The following is a 16,962-nucleotide window of genomic DNA, read 5'->3' on the forward strand; positions in this document are numbered from 1 at the left end:
GATAGGAAAATTGAATCCTTTCTAAGAAAAGCTTACTTATGTTCAGGTAATCTTCTTAGACCTGCTATATCTTTAGCGGATGTTGCTGCAGCTTCAACTTTTTGGTTAGAAGCTTTAGCGCAACAAGTAACAGATCATAATTCTCATAGCATTGTTAATCTTCTTCAACATGCTAATAATTTTATTTGTGATGCCATCTTTGATATCATTAGGGTTGATGTCAGGTATATGTCTCTAGCTATTTTAGCTAGAAGAGCTTTATGGCTTAAAACTTGGAATGCTGATATGTCTTCTAAGTCAACTTTGCTTTCCCTTTCTTTCCAGGGTAATAAATTATTTGGTTCACAGTTGGATTCTATTATTTCAACTGTTACTGGGGGGAAAGGAACTTTTTTACCACAGGATAAAAAATCTAAAGGTAAATTTAGGTCTAATAATCGTTTTCGTTCCTTTCGTCACAATAAGGAACAAAAGCCTGATCCTTCCCCTACAGGAGCGGTATCAGTTTGGAAACCATCTCCAGTCTGGAATAAATCCAAGCCTTTTAGAAAACCAAAGCCAGCTCCCAAGTCAACATGAAGGTGCGGCCCTCATTCCAGCCCAGCTGGTAGGGGGCAGATTACGATTTTTCAAAGAAATTTGGATCAATTCGATTCACAATCTTTGGATTCAGAACATTGTTTCAGAAGGGTACAGAATAGGCTTCAAGATAAGGCCTCCTGCAAGAAGATTTTTTCTTTCCCGTGTCCCAGTAAATCCAGTGAAGGCTCAAGCATTTCTGAAATGTGTTTCAGATCTAGAGTTGGCTGGAGTAATTATGCCAGTTCCAGTTCTGGAACAGGGGCTGGGGTTTTACTCAAATCTTTTCATTGTACCAAAGAAGGAGAATTCCTTCAGACCAGTTCTGGATTTAAAAATATTGAATCATTATGTAAGGATACCAACATTCAAAATGGTAACTATAAGGACTATTCTGCCTTTTGTTCAGCAAGGGCATTATATGTCCACAATAGATTTACAGGATGCATATCTGCATATTCTGATTCATCCAGATCACTATCAGTTTCTGAGATTCTCTTTCCTAGACAAGCATTACCAGTTTGTGGCTCTGCCGTTTGGCCTAGCAACAGCTCCAAGGATTTTTACAAAGTTTCTCGGTGCCCTTCTGTCTGTAATCAGAGAACAGGGTATTGTGGTATTTCCTTATTTGGACGATATCTTGGTACTTGCTCAGTCTTCACATTTAGCAGAATCTCATACGAATCTACTTGTATTGTTTCTTCGAGAACATGGTTGGAGGATCAATTTACCAAAAAGTTCATTGATTCCTCAGACAAGGGTAACCTTTTTAGGTTTCCAGATAGATTCAGTGTCCATGACTCTGTCTCTGACAGACAAGAGACGTCTAAAATTGGTTTCAGCTTGTCGAAACCTTCAGTCTCAATCATTCCCTTCGGTAGCCTTATGCATGGAAATTCTAGGTCTTATGACTGCTGCATCGGACGCGATCCCCTTTGCTCGTTTTCACATGCGACCTCTTCAGCTTTGTATGCTGAACCAGTGGTGCAGGGATTATACAAAGATATCTCAATTAATATCTTTAAAACCGATTGTACGACACTCTCTGACGTGGTGGACAGACCACCATCGTTTAGTTCAGGGGGCTTCTTTTGTTCTTCCAACCTGGACTGTGATTTCAACAGATGCAAGTCTGACAGGTTGGGGAGCTGTTTGGGGGTCTCTGACAGCACAAGGGGTTTGGGAATCTCAGGAGGTGAGATTACCGATCAATATTTTGGAACTCCGTGCAATTTTCAGAGCTCTTCAGTCATGGCCTCTTCTAAAGAGAGAGTCGTTCATTTGTTTTCAGATGGACAATGTCACAACTGTGGCATATGTCAATCATCAAGGAGGGACTCACAGTCCTCTGGCTATGAAAGAAGTATCTTGAATACTGGTATGGGCAGAATCCAGCTCCTGTCTAATTTCTGCGGTTCATATCCCAGGTATAGACAATTGGGAAGCAGATTATCTCAGTCGCCAAACGTTACATCCGGGCGAATGGTCTCTTCACCCAGAGGTATTTCTTCAGATTGTTCAAATGTGGGGACTTCCAGAAATAGATCTGATGGCTTCTCATCTAAACAAGAAACTTCCCAGGTATCTGTCCAGGGATCCTCAGGCGGAGGCAGTGGATGCATTGTCAATTCCTTGGAAGTATCATCCTGCCTATATCTTTCCGCCTCTAGTTCTTCTTCCAAGAGTAATTTCCAAGATTCTAAAGGAGTGCTCGTTTGTTCTGCTGGTGGCTCCAGCATGGCCTCACAGGTTTTGGTATGCGGATCTTGTCCGGATGGCCTCTTGCCAACCGTGGACTCTTCCGTTAAGACCAGACCTTCTATCGCAAGGTCCTTTTTTCCATCAGGATCTCAAATCCTTAAATTTGAAGGTATGGAGATTGAACGCTTGATTCTCAGTCATAGAGGTTTCTCTGACTCTGTGATTAATACTATGTTACAGGCTCTTAAATCTGTATCTAGGAAGATATATTATCGAGTCTGGAAGATTTACATTTCTTGGTGTCTTTCTCATCATTTTTCTTGGCATTCTTTTAGAATTCCTAGAATTTTACAGTTTCTTCAGGATGGTTTGGATAAAGGTTTGTCTGCAAGTTCCTTGAAAGGACAAATCTCTGCTCTTTCTGTTCTTTTTCACAGAAAGATTGCTAGTCTTCCTGATATTTACTGTTTTGTACAAGCTTTGGTTCGTATAAAACCTGTTATTAAGTCAATTTCTCCTCCTTGGAGTTTGAATTTGGTTCTGGGGGCTCTTCAAGCTCCTCCGTTTGAACCTATGCATTCGCTGGACATTAAATTACTTTCTTGGAAAGTTCTGTTTCTTTTGGCCATCTCTTCTGCTAGAAGAGTTTCTGAATTATCTGATCTTTCTTGTGAGTCTCCTTTTCTGATTTTTCATCAGGATAAGGCGGTGTTGCGAACTTCTTTTAAATTTTTACCTAAGGTTGTGAATTCTAACAACATTAGTAGAGAAATTGTGGTTCCTTCATTGTGTCCTAATCCTAAGAATTCTAAGGAAAGATCGTTGCATTTTTTGGATGTAGTTAGAGCTTTGAAATATTATGTTGAAGCTACTAAAAATTTCCGAAAGACTTCTAGTCTATTTGTTATCTTTTCCGGTTCTAGGAAAGGTCAGAAGGCCTCTGCCATTTCTTTGGCGTCTTGGTTAAAGTCTTTGATTCATCATGCTTATGTCGAGTCGGGTAAAACTCCGCCTCAAAGGATTACAGCTCATTCTACTAGGTCAGTTTCTACTTCCTGGGCGTTTAGGAATGAAGCTTCGGTTGATCAGATTTGCAAAGCAGCAACTTGGTCTTCTTTGCATACTTTTACTAAATTCTACCATTTTGATGTGTTTTCTTCTTCTGAAGCAGTTTTTGGTAGAAAAGTACTTCAGGCAGCTGTTTCAGTTTGATTCTTCTGCTTATAATTTCAGTTTTTTTCATTATAAGTTTTAAACTTTATTTTGGGTGTGGATTATTTTCAGCGGAATTGGCTGTCTTTACTTTATCCCTCCCTCTCTAGTGACTCTTGCGTTGAAGATCCACATCTTGGGTATTCATTATCCCATACGTCACTAGCTCATGGACTCTTGCTAATTACATGAAAGAAAACATAATTTATGTAAGAACTTACCTGATAAATTCATTTCTTTCATATTAGCAAGAGTCCATGAGGCCCACCCTTTTTTGTGGTGGTTATGATTTTTTTGTATAAAGCACAATTATTCCAATTCCTTATTTTTTATGCTTTCGCACTTTTGTCTTATCACCCCACTTCTTGGCTATGCGTTAAACTGATTTGTGGGTGTGGTGAGGGGTGTATTTATAGGCATTTTGAGGTTTGGGAAACTTTGCCCCTCCTGGTAGGAATGTATATCCCATACGTCACTAGCTCATGGACTCTTGCTAATATGAAAGAAATTAATTTATCAGGTAAGTTCTTACATAAATTATGTTTTTCCTTATTGTAGCTAAATAAGAGGTTATTTCAGGTCAGACATATTGGCATATAAATTGGCTATTTGCATTAATAATATATACAATTTCTGGTGTTTTTAATTGAAGTTATATAGAACCATTTGTGGGCTAAGTAGCTTTATTATACTTGTCTGAAAGTTATCTTAAATCTATTGAGATTTTAATTGGAGGTTATTTTAAAAAATAATAATAAATAAATTATATTTATAACCTGGTATATACCAACATATTATCTGGAGGGACTGCAGAGATATTATTATCTTTATTACATTGATATAATATATTTGTAGTAAATAAAGATTATTAAAAAAAAAATTGAAAAATTAATTAAAGGAAAAAAATACATTTTTTTAATTAATATTTCAAAATTAAAAAAAAATTGTTGGTCAAAATTGTATTAGCGTTTTAATTTAACCAAATACTAATCCAAAATAATAATGTATATTACTAGAAGTGAATCAAATAAATCTATACTCAGTGTTGAAATATGTTCCCCAAAATTACCCCCAAAAGAATAGGTGAAATATTGCGGGTGATGTAAATGATTATATGGATATGTTTGAAATTAAGGCCAAAAATATGGGTAATCGAAGGTGAAACGAATAAAGTGAATTTTTACAAGAATTATTAAAAATTAATGAATGTACAAATTTAAGAAAACGGGATGAGCTAATACTAAAATCATGGCCCCTTGTAATATGCATTATGGACGAAATGCCCATCCACCTTATAGACAAGGAATTGCAATTACAGGATTGAGACGATAATATTCGGTTTCACGCAAATGCAAAAAGAATTTAGAAAAAGACAAAAATGAAATAATTACATTTAAACAAGACATGGCCAAGGGTATAACCTAAATTTAGTAGCTAAAATAGAACATTTAAATAAACAACTCGCACAGAGCCAAAAAGAGTTAAAGGAATTAAAAAGACAATCTCGCCGTAATGAAACCCCTCTCTTGATAATGAAAATAATGAGGATAATGCAGATATTTTAATAACCCTAAAAGAATTCATGAGAAATGAGCTGCAGAACATTAGGTAAGAGTTTAAACAAAGGACCCCTTAGGGGCAGAGGTAAACTTCCCACATAGACAGTCCCCTAATTTTATAAATTCAGGGAACTGCTTTACTTCACAGGGGAGGGCAGTTCTAGTAGTGAGTCAGAGGGCGAAGCCAGCTACCCAGATAACCCATATGATACTAATGTGCGTAAGGGGTCTCCCCATAGTAAAAGTAGGGCACGCTCCAGTCTCAAAAATAAGGTCCCTAGGAAAGACCAAGATACATCTAATAAGGTATATGACATCCATAAAATAATTACTTTCTTAAGGGATGCAATACCTAAATTTTCCAAAAACAGAACCACTTCTATAATTGACCACTTAGAGAACTATGAAAATGCTTTATCCATAATGAATGTTACTAGTGAGCATTAAAAAATTGAATTTCTGCCCTGGGTATTTGAGTGTAAACATCACAAGTTCTTTGCTTCAATAAAGGATATGAATATTCATTCCTGGAGTGAAACAAAAAATCAGTGCAAAAAGGAGTTTGGAAAATATTGCACCAAAACCGCGGCAAAAATAGCTATATACAGTTTAAAATGTGTCACGAATTAAACCCCTGTAGAATTCCTTTCTGTACTAAAAAGTGCATACAGTATGGCCGAAGACTACCCCATATTTGAAAACTCAGAGTTTGTGAATTTATTTTACGAAGCATTCCCCACACACATCAAACTTAGTTTGGCTAGAGATTTTTATGAGAACTGCTCAATGGACTGGCTGATCAAAGAGAGTACAAAGTTATACTCTATTCAGCAGTCTGGTGAACAGGGGGTTAAAAGGGAACCAAGGCCCAGCCCCAGAGTGTCACCTAGCCCCCTCAAATTGGAGTCTAAAAAGAAAACCTATGCGGAGGTGGCCAGGGAAAATAGGCTTTTCCCCCACAGTTTTAACTCTGCCCCTTCCCCATCACAGGCCGAGGTGCAGAGAGAATATGCTCAAAATGGGGGGCATACCCAGACAAATAGTTATCCTCAAAGAGATGAACACCCACAAGGTTATCGGTATCCCCGTAAAAATAAATACCAAAAGTAGCGAAAGTACTCTCAGGGTTACCAGACACCCCAAGTAAATAGTGCTCCCCAAGTTATTAACGCTGAACAAGATGAACCCCAAAGGCGACCACGTCAAAATAGGAACAATAGCTATGATTCTGAGGGATCCAGGAATCAATACCCTGGGATATCAAAAAAACGGTCCATAGGTAAAAATAGCTTGTCCAATAAAGTGGGCCAACTCAGTACGCAAATAAGTCAATTATGTACACTATTTACTAATATGAGTCAAGCTCTGACGGCTCAGAACCCTAATAATCCTTTTTTAGGGTTACAGCCAGTGGCCAGCAATGGACCACAGGCACAGTCATAAATACTGCGGTATTACCTGAGAGAGAGAGGGGAGAAATATACCAAATGAAATGATAAATGTCAATAATAGTACTAATCATGTTCTCTCCCTACAGCCGAGAAACGGACGTTTTAGCTGTGATGACAAGCAACCACAGCCGGGAAGCTCTAACAAACCTCTTCCTTTGCAGTTTTCTCCTAACATTATTTCAACAGATACAGTAACCCAATCAGCTCTATTATAGAGGAGATGAATGGTGAAAGTGAAAATGATCCTGCATCAGGTAACGTGGCGGATTCAGGTAACTTGTGACGAAGTCCACAGATGGGTAATCATGCTAATTTTATGTGTGAAATGGTAGAAACTGCAGGAAGATATTATGTATTAGCTGAGCTCCAGGATTCAGTCTCCCCCTAAAGGGGGAGATCATTCTCAATTCCTCGCAGAAATTGAGAAAGTTTAAGATGACCTTGTTTATCCCTATGCAAGTGCATGACCTTGGAAAAATCAAGTATGCCAAATTGAACTTAAAATAGGAAGCTAGCTATATAAGCGAAGGCTTATTAGCGCAGATAGCTGAACTTAAAGTGATTAAATATCTTTCTCCCCAAGATCTCTTGGTCCATGACCTGGATGACAAGTGTGAAAGCTATAACATCACAGCTAAGTGTTTATTATCTATCTCTATAGGTAATAAATCAGTGAAGCTCCTGTTTTTAGTTTTAAATACTCCCCATAATCAAATATACATTGGCAATGATCTCTTACATAGATATGCCATACAAATAGATTTGATTAACATTTGCCTCTGGAGCAGGTTAAAAGGGGACCCTGAAGTATTTCAGGATGAAAATTCGGCCCTGAAATCAAACCAGCAATTGCCATATGCTGTGGATATGCAGGTGTCTAATGATGTTGTAATCCCTGCTGGGGCTGATAAATTCCTTTTATCCTTACTGGTAAAAAGAGGTCAGAAATTAAAAACTTCTAAAACACTAATATGCATCTTCCAAAGAATGTAAGATCTGGGTATAAAAATGACCCATACACCTATGGTAAATATTGGAACTTTAGACCTGTACCCATCAATGTCGTTAAGAAACACCTTAATAATCTAAAAATGAAAAACCAGTCTGGACCTGATCAAATCCCAGCAATGCTGTTCAAGCTCAGTGCACCAGCAATTGCTAAGCCTGTCACAACCCTAATTAATGAATCCTTGATGTCTGGATATATACCCAAACTCTGGAAAACTGCAAGAGTAGTGCCTATTCATAAAAGTGGGGAGTTAACCTTGGTTTCTAACTATCGCCCTATATCATTGCTCCCAGTATTATCAAAAATCTTAGAAAAATGCGTCCATACGCAATTATGTGAGCATTACCAACTTTCTAACTATCTGACCCCTGATCAATCAGGTTTTCGACCGAATCACTCCACTACAACTGCCCTCCTAAAAGTTTGCAACGACATCCAAACTGGCATGGAACAAGGAGACCTAACTGGAGCTATTTTCCTTGATTTCGCAAAGGCTTTTGACACAGTGGACCATGACATACTACTGCTCAAACTAAAAAACTCTGGTATTGCTGATCATCCGTTAACCTGGTTTAGATCATATGTATCGGATCGATCACAATATGCCTCCGTTTCTAACAGTGACTCCCTCCCTCTCCCAGTCACGTGTAGTGTTCCCCAAGGTTCCATTCTCGGCCCCCTACTATTCACATTATTTATAAATGATCTGCCTAATGTCTGCAAATCTTCAACTGTACACATGTACGCAGACGACACGGTAATCTATGCGAACAAATCTGATCTGCCGCAACTTGAAGCAGTGCTCCAAGACCAGTTCACAGAGTTAGAAAAGTGGATCTCAAAAAACAAACTCTTCCTAAATACTGACAAAACTGTCACAATGATCTTTGGAACGGGTCCTAAATTACACAAATTACAAAATTCCCACCTACTCATCAAAACAAAATCCAATTGCACGCTTACTGCAGTCCACTCTTTCAAATACTTGGGTATGTTGTTAGACCCTAATCTATTTTTTGGCCCCCACATAGAAAAACTTGCATCAAAACTTTATCCAAAATTAGGTGCCCTGTACAGAAACAAATCTTGCCTCAGCCCTACAGTAAAGGAAAAGATTGTACAGCAAATGCTGATGCCTATCATAGATTATGGGTACGTAGTATATGCACCTGCACCGCAAACTCACCTTAATAAACTTAATACATTGTATAACTCGTTCTGCCGCTTTGTGCTACAATGTAACTACAGGACCCACCATTGTGACATGCTAAAAGAACTAAACTGGCTGTCGCTGGAATCCAGACGCACCCTCCATCTTTCCTGCCTTGTATTTAAGAGCCTTTCTGGGAAGCTCCCACCCTACCTGAGCAGAATGCTCTCCCCAGCTATTCCCACCTCCTATAACCTCCGATCCAGTACAAACACATTATTTATCAAGCCTCAATACAAAAAGAAAGCAGCTTGATCCTCCTTTTCCTACAGAGCGCCACAGTTATGGAATGACCTCCCGCACACTTTCAAACCTTCCCCAAGTCTAATATCCTTTAAGAGATCCCTCTCTACATATCTCAAAACAGAATGCACTTGTCATGGTTGATTATATATTTCCTACCTGTTCTATGTAAAATTTTTGCATATATTGTGTATTATTATTGTTTTTTAATTTTATTATACCCTACTGTATCAATGCAATGTTTTGTGGACCCAGGACATACTTGAAAACTAGAGAAATCTCAATGTATCCTTCCTGGTAAAATATTTTATAAATAAATAAAACTATTCCAATACATGGTATTGTACATAACATGACCCCACAGGATATCACCTTATCCAAGGGAACTACCATAGGATATGAGCTGGAATCGAGTTATTACACTTTTGGATTCCAGAATAATGTAATTCGGCTAATACCTGAAGGATACTTAACTATAGAACAGTTAATAGAACAATCATTTGCATCTATGCCAGAGGGATTGTTTACAATTCAGTCTATTTATCCCTTCAGCTCAGAGGAAGGCATCTGTAAAATTGAAGAAGCCTCCCTAGTATTTGATCAGCCGATCAAAGACCAAGAATACCCCAGTACCTAGAATCATGGGGGCAATGTAAATTATAATCAAGGGGATCTCACCTCTAGGTTGGAAGAAGCCTATGAGATAGGACAGCCTGAATTCTTTCCAAGTTGAAGAGCAAATCTCCTTAGCTAATGGTTGTTCCGGTAATGATGAACGCCGACAGCTACAAGAACTCCTGATGGAGTACAAGGATATTTTTGCTAGGGATTCTTATGACTGTGGGACTACAGGCTTGCACATTGCAAGAATCCAAACAGATCCCAATGCACCACCTGTCTTTGTTAAACAATACAGTCTTCCTTTAGCTTCATATGATTCTCTTGCAGAAATCATAAGGAACTTGGAAGAAAGAGTTATTATCAGACAGGTGCATAGCTCTTATAACAATCCTATTCTTCTTAAAACCAATGGACAATGGCGTTTGTGTGCTGACTTAAGATAGCTAAACAAACGAGTGTACATGTCTGGCTGGCCTGTGCCATATATTGACCAGTACCTAGCACAGATGCAGAGATCCAAAATATTCACTGCCATTGATTGTGCACAGGGATATTGGACCATAAAGGTACATGAGGAGGACCAGTATAAGCTTGCCTTCTCGTTCCAAAAGGTCCAATATGCATTCCAGAGACTTAAGTTTGGATACATAAATTCAGGACTTGAATTTGCTGTATTCATGCATAAGGCTATGCCTGATGCACTGGAAAGTGGGACCCTATCTTATGTTGATGATGTTTTAATCAAGAGCACAGACTTTGAAAAACACATCACAGAACTTAAACACGTCCTCAGCCAACTTAAAAGGGCTAGTGTCAAATTATACCTACAAAAAACCCAATGGTGCTGACTCGTGTAATCTTCTTGGGACATGAAGTTACTTCTGAAGGGTTAAATCCTCAGAAGAAAAAGGTGGACGCTATAATAAATTCTAAGAACCCAACTAACTTTAAGGGACACTGAACCCAATTTTTGTCTTTCGTGATTCAGATAGAGCATGCAATTTTAAGCAGCTTTCTAATTTACTCCTATTATCAATTTTTCTTCATTCTATTGCTATCTTTATTTGAAAAAGAAGGCATCTAAGCTTTTTTTTGTTCAGACTCTGGACAGCACTTTTTTATTGGTGGATGAACTTATCCACCAATCAGCAAGAACAACCCAGGTTGTTCACCAAAAATGGGCTGGCATCTAAACTTACATTCTTGCATTTCAAATAAAGAAATTAGAAAGTTGCTTAACATTTCATGCTCTATCTGAAAGAATTTTGGGTTCAGTGTCCCTTTAAAGGAATTATGATCATTCCTGGGTATGACCAATTATTCTCGCAAATGTATTGATAATTATGCATAATTAGCTAAACCACTGCTACTTCTTCTAAAGAAGGATGTGAAATGGCACTGGAGTGAGGCTTAAGAGACAGCAATCAGAGAGCTGAAGAGAAAACTCACTCAAGCACCTTGCTTAGCATACCCTGAAGGGGGTAAACCTTTCTACTTAGAGACAGGTTACACAGATATAAGCATGAGTGCTGTTTTATACCAAAAGCATGATAATTTAAGTAAAGGCATTGCTTATGCGAGTAAAACTCTATCCCCAGTAGATAAAATGTAGTGATTGCGAAAAAGCCCTCTTATCTACTGTATGGGCTCTACAAACTTTCCGCAGCTATATACAGGGCAAGAAAATTATTGTAGAAACGGCCCACCAGCCTTTGCTATATCTGCAAAGTGAGAGAATAAAAGAAGGGAACTTGTCTAATAGCTGCATAACAGCTTGGACTCTTTCCTTACAAGGCTGGCCTTTAGAAATTTGCTATAAGCAAAACAAAAGGAATCCAGTCGCACAGGGGCTTGCTGAGCTCCACGACTGTACTGATGAGGATCATGGGAAAGAGTTATTAGAATATGATTTCCTAGAGGAACAATTGCTTTCCCCATATAAAATATACAATGAGGACCATTGTCAAACATTATCTTGGGTATATGTTGATGGTTGTTCTTACCATGCCACTATTGAAAATGAGCGCAGATTAGTCACTGGCATTGGTATAAATTGGGCAAATGGATTTCCAAATATTTTTGTAGGTTTCAACATTGGACCAAGATCCAGTCAAGTTGCAGAACTCACTGCTGTTCTAAAAACCATTGAGATGGCTGTTGAACAAGGTATTCATGAATTTGTGATCATTACTGACTCACATTATGTGCGTGACAGTTTTGTAGAATACCTGCCAACTTGGAAAAGAAATGGCATGCAGAAAATTAACAACAAACCAGTCAAACATGGCAAGTTGTTCTGTGAGATTGATAATCTGGTGGTATCCAATGGGTTAACCATACACTGGAAAAAGACCAAGGGTCATTCCAGGATTCTAGGTCCTGATAAGGAAGGCAATGTTCTTGCGGATTCATTAGCCAAACAAGAAACCATAACTGGAGAACTCCTTATTATCGACCACTTAATAGGTGCAATTCAGGTAGAAGCCATAACCAGAAACCAGGCTAAACAACAGAGTGAGCCTAACCTGGTACAATGGAGTCAGGATTCTCCTAGTGAGGACTGGATCACTAGTCAAAAAGAAGACCCCATTATAGGTATCTTGTATAAACACATAGAAGATCCTGATAGCAACCCCATCTCAAAAGAGGACGGTATTGGCAAGGAATATCTTAGAATCTTAATGACATCCAAATCACAATTCAAGTTACAGGATGCTTTGTTAATTAGAACCTCCAAAACTGGCATCCAGCAATGGGTTGTACCTACCCAGTTCAGAGGTCTCATGCTTCAACATGCCCATGATGCTCCCACATCGGGCCATCGTGGTGCCAAATTAAAGTATGAAATCTTGCGGGATTACGCCTTTTGGCCGCATATGTTGAAGGATGTTCAAACCTACTGTCAAGGTTGTTTAATCTGTCCACAGTTCCAACCCACTGTGCCAACACATAGCGTGTCATTGCAAAAAAGGGGGAATTGACTATTGACTATTGGTCAAGTAACTAGGTCATCAAGAGGTAACAGGTACATGTAAACAGTGACATGCCTATTCACTAAATGGGAAGAGTGCATCAGTGCACCTAACAATAGTGCTGAAACACTGTTATCCAGATTTTGTTTACCCCAGCGAATTGAATCCGATCGGGGAACCCACTTAACTAGCGAAGTGATGACCAAGATGTGAAAAATACTGGGGTTATGGTGGTGTAGAGCGTTACAACCAGTCCATTGTGAAAATCCTCAAAAAGTTTGTGAGTGAAACTGGTAAAGACTGGGATGTAAAATTACCTCTAGTGCTAATGGCATTAAGAGCAACTCCAAGTAGTGCTACCAAGATGTCACCTTTTAAATTGATGACTGGTAGAAGAATGGTTCTACCTCAACATCTATTGTACCGTACATCAGACCAGAACTTGATAAATGCTGCCAATACACATCAATATGTGGAGAAACTAAGGAAGCACCGGCAATTTGCCTTTACATTGTCTCAAAGGAACATAGAAAAGTCTGCAACTGCCGCTAAAACCTATTATGATCTCAAAACGTCCAAAAAGGAATATAAAATAAATGATAAAGTTTATCTTTATAACTTTGGAAGGGATTAGGTAAAGGAGAAGAAATTTCTTCCATCATGGAAGGGTCCTTTTGTCATTACTGGCAAAATATCTCCAGTTGCCTATAAAATTAGGATACTTAAAAATTATACTTTTATGGATAAATGGGTCCATATTAATCAGTTGCGAGCGTGCCATCCTAGATCCCAATTACAAAGCATAGAGGTTGAATGAAGTGTCCTATCCCCAAATGCACTAAAAGAAGTATTGTAGTTTAAAGATGCCTAGCTAACGAGCATAAATGTGGGGATCGAAACAGACTCTCTTCATAATAAGATTGTCTATGATGGATACCATCAGTACACTCACCAAATACCACTGACTTTAAAGGGACAGTCAACCATAGAATTGTTATTGTTTTAAAAGATAGATAATCCCTTTATTACTCATTCCCCAGTTTTGCATAACCAACACAGTTATATTAATGTATTTTTTACCTTTGTGATTACCTTGTATCTAGGAACCTTCTTCCAGCCCCCTGATCACATCACTGTGACTGTTTATTATCTATTGTCTTAAATTTAGCATTGTATTGTGCTAGATCTTAAATAACTTTCTGTGCCTGAACACAGTGTTATCTATATAGCCCACGTGTACTTTCTGTCTCTTTGTGTTGAAAAGAGATTTAAAAAGCATGTGATAAGAGGCAGCCCTCAAAGGCTTAGAAATTAGCATATGAGTCTACCTATGTTTAATTTAAACTAAGAATACCAAGAGTAAAAAGCAAATTTGATGATAAAAGTAAATTGGAAAGTCAATTAAAATTAAAATTCCTATATGAATAATGAAAGTTTAATTTATACTTGACTGTCCCTTTAAGTCAATTCAAATACATGTGTCTTACATCTATTTAAAATTGGAAGGGGGATTTATGTCAGGATATCTGTGAGTGTTATCTATATATATATATATATATATATATATATATATATATATATATATATATAATTTGATATAAGACCAAATAATTTATATATGAAGCTGTTTATATCAGCTTGATTACTATGTCACAGTTATTTGTCAGATGATCTGGACTGGGTAACACAACCCCCCCCCTGCTGTAACTAGGTACACATTACAGGCCAGGATGTCTCAAATGATCCATGTCAAAGAAAGCCTGTATATAGAGTTTTCCTATCTGAAGAATCAGTCGCTTAGACTGAACTGATATCTGAATATACAAACATACTCAGAGGTTATAGCTGTTCTCATCTAGGTGTTAAATTGTTCCTGCAGAGTTACAATCCACATTCTCATCTGGAATGGCTGCTGGCTCAGATAACAGCACATGGGAAGCAAATTTTCAGATAAATTTTATTTATATCCAACAATGTGTACAATCATACATATTCCACATCTCTGCGCCACGCAGGGCTGAACAGTGAATGAAATACAAAAGGGTAAGTAAAGTCCAAACAGGGTAATGTTAGCCTTATAAGAATTATGCAGATGCAGAATCGACAACTTTCAATTGCCGCTTAAATGGTTACCTTTTGTGGAGTACTTGCACACAACGTTGGGGTTTTTTATTTTTAACCTAACAAACTAAATAACAATAAACTAACTAAAATAAAACAAAAAGACAAGGACAAAAACCAACATATAACCCACACCCATATAACCCATACCTTCCCCCACTAAAAGTATGGAAATATACATCATCCTGCAAAGCAAGTGGGTGTAATATCAGAAGCTAAGACAGACAGGTACATGAATTGGTCAAACAACCCTACAGGTGCCTGCACATCACCTACCTGAGTGTTATAGAATGATATTGACTGAAAACCAGTCCGTGTGGGATAGGACCTGTTATACTATGGTTGTTTATGAGTTGGGACTGATCATAATAGACATGGTATTAAGGGGAGAGGATGGGGGCCATGGAGGAGTTGGGGTGAGTACATGCAATCCAGGCTGTAATGCAATTTTTGGGATGCAACCGTAAGGTTTGTTCCTAAACCAGGTGTTGTAAAATAATGTTATCAAGATTAAGGGGGTAATACACGATAGGGTTGTCCCTTCATATATGCAAGAGGTACCAAAAGAGATGACACTGAAAGTGTAGATTAATTAAAGTAACATGTTTTCCAAGCGCTAATGCTGTATAAATAAAGAGTATTTTTGTTGAATCAAGTATATAAATAGGCACAGGGTGAGATGATAGCACTTGAACCTGCCCTGCATGTTGTCACTATTAAAAAGGCTGCCGTAAATAAGATAAACCTATAGGTGTGGTAATCATGTGAATAACTCCATCGCCATAGAAGGTAGTAGGGAGGCGGGCCATGCCCTTGTACACACCCGATAGCCATGAAGATCATTAATGCCTAAGTATACTAGATATTAATTAAAGAAGGTTATAAAGCTGTAGTCAGCAAAGCTAATAGATCTCTGCAATGTGAACAGACAATGCAGTTAATATTTAAAAGGGTATGTACAGCAGTTTACATCAGGGAAAGTCCTTCTGTGACAATACATTGTAATAGCTGTGTAGTAAGATCCTGCTACATACTAGTTCAACCACCTACTGAAACCAGGGAAAGATTGAGCTGTCATAAACCTCAGTCATTACACAGGAGCAGTTGTTATGGCAGACATGAAGGAAATTTGCTACGTATTATATGCTCAATGATATGCATGGTAAGGGCTGATACTTAACATTAACCCCTAAGATAGATATCCATTCAGTACGATCTGTTTAGAGACCTCAGTGGGAGGCATAATCAAGGCATACATGGGATAAAATAAAATGAAAACCCAAATAGTAAAGCTAAATTTAGAACATATGTACAACAACATCATATAACAAAGTCGGATGTAACAAGCCGGGAGATGCTGATTGACATACATAATGACACAGTCACCATATCTGCTTGTTGGATACGTTCAGTTTACAGACTAGTCAATGAGCATAAGTGTTCCAAAATGCCTGTAAGGATAAGGAGAGCAGTAAGCTCTTTTTTGTAGATGACATGGCAACTCAGCCAACACCCTGCCTGAGTCCTGATGTAGATGCAGCTCCCGATAACAGTAAGAGTCCCATAGTAGATGGTTTCGGTTTAAAAAATCCATGTGAAGTTCTGCATAACCTAGCAATATAGTTTGTCCAGTTTGATGGATCCTGTCTGATTTAGAGGAGTGTTAGTCCAAGCACCACCTGAGTCAGCCTGCGTACAGTCCTCCCACTCTAGCCAATACCAACTTTGCCCTGAGCCAGCGATCGATGACATGAGTCTGGCAGCCAACTAGCATAATACACAGGGCGGCATGGGAAGAGCAACCCCCCTGAAAGAAAGAGCTGTGGACACTGAAGGGTGCGTGCAAGTGCGTTGTCTTCGCCTGTTTTGTAAGCAGGTAGGCATGTCGGGGTTTGCTTGGTGTATTGTCCTAAGTGATGGTCCTGCAGCGGGTCAGCAGAGCAAGGCAGTAGAGAGCAGATTTCACTCTTTTCTCGAGTGGTGCTGGCAGATGTCTTGTAAGAAATTCCGGGCTCCGTCAGTTCTTGCATAAAGCTTGATGACGCGCTGCTGCTACCTGTTCTCCCAGCATTTAAAATGGGGTTCACTGCTTCTTGTTTCAGAATTGGTGCCAGAATTGTTTCACTTAGGCTTGAGCACTGAGCAATGAGAGAATCAAATAGAGGTATGAATATGTGTGTGAGTGTGTGTGATGGTTACCAACAGCACGGCAAAATCTTTAATATTTCTTTAATGTGCCTTCCGGGGTAGAAGAGATGTATTTCCTTCTGTTCGTTATAAGTTC

The sequence above is a fragment of the Bombina bombina genome, chromosome 6 (genome assembly GCF_027579735.1).
Source record: "Bombina bombina isolate aBomBom1 chromosome 6, aBomBom1.pri, whole genome shotgun sequence".
Taxonomy (NCBI): domain Eukaryota; kingdom Metazoa; phylum Chordata; class Amphibia; order Anura; family Bombinatoridae; genus Bombina; species Bombina bombina.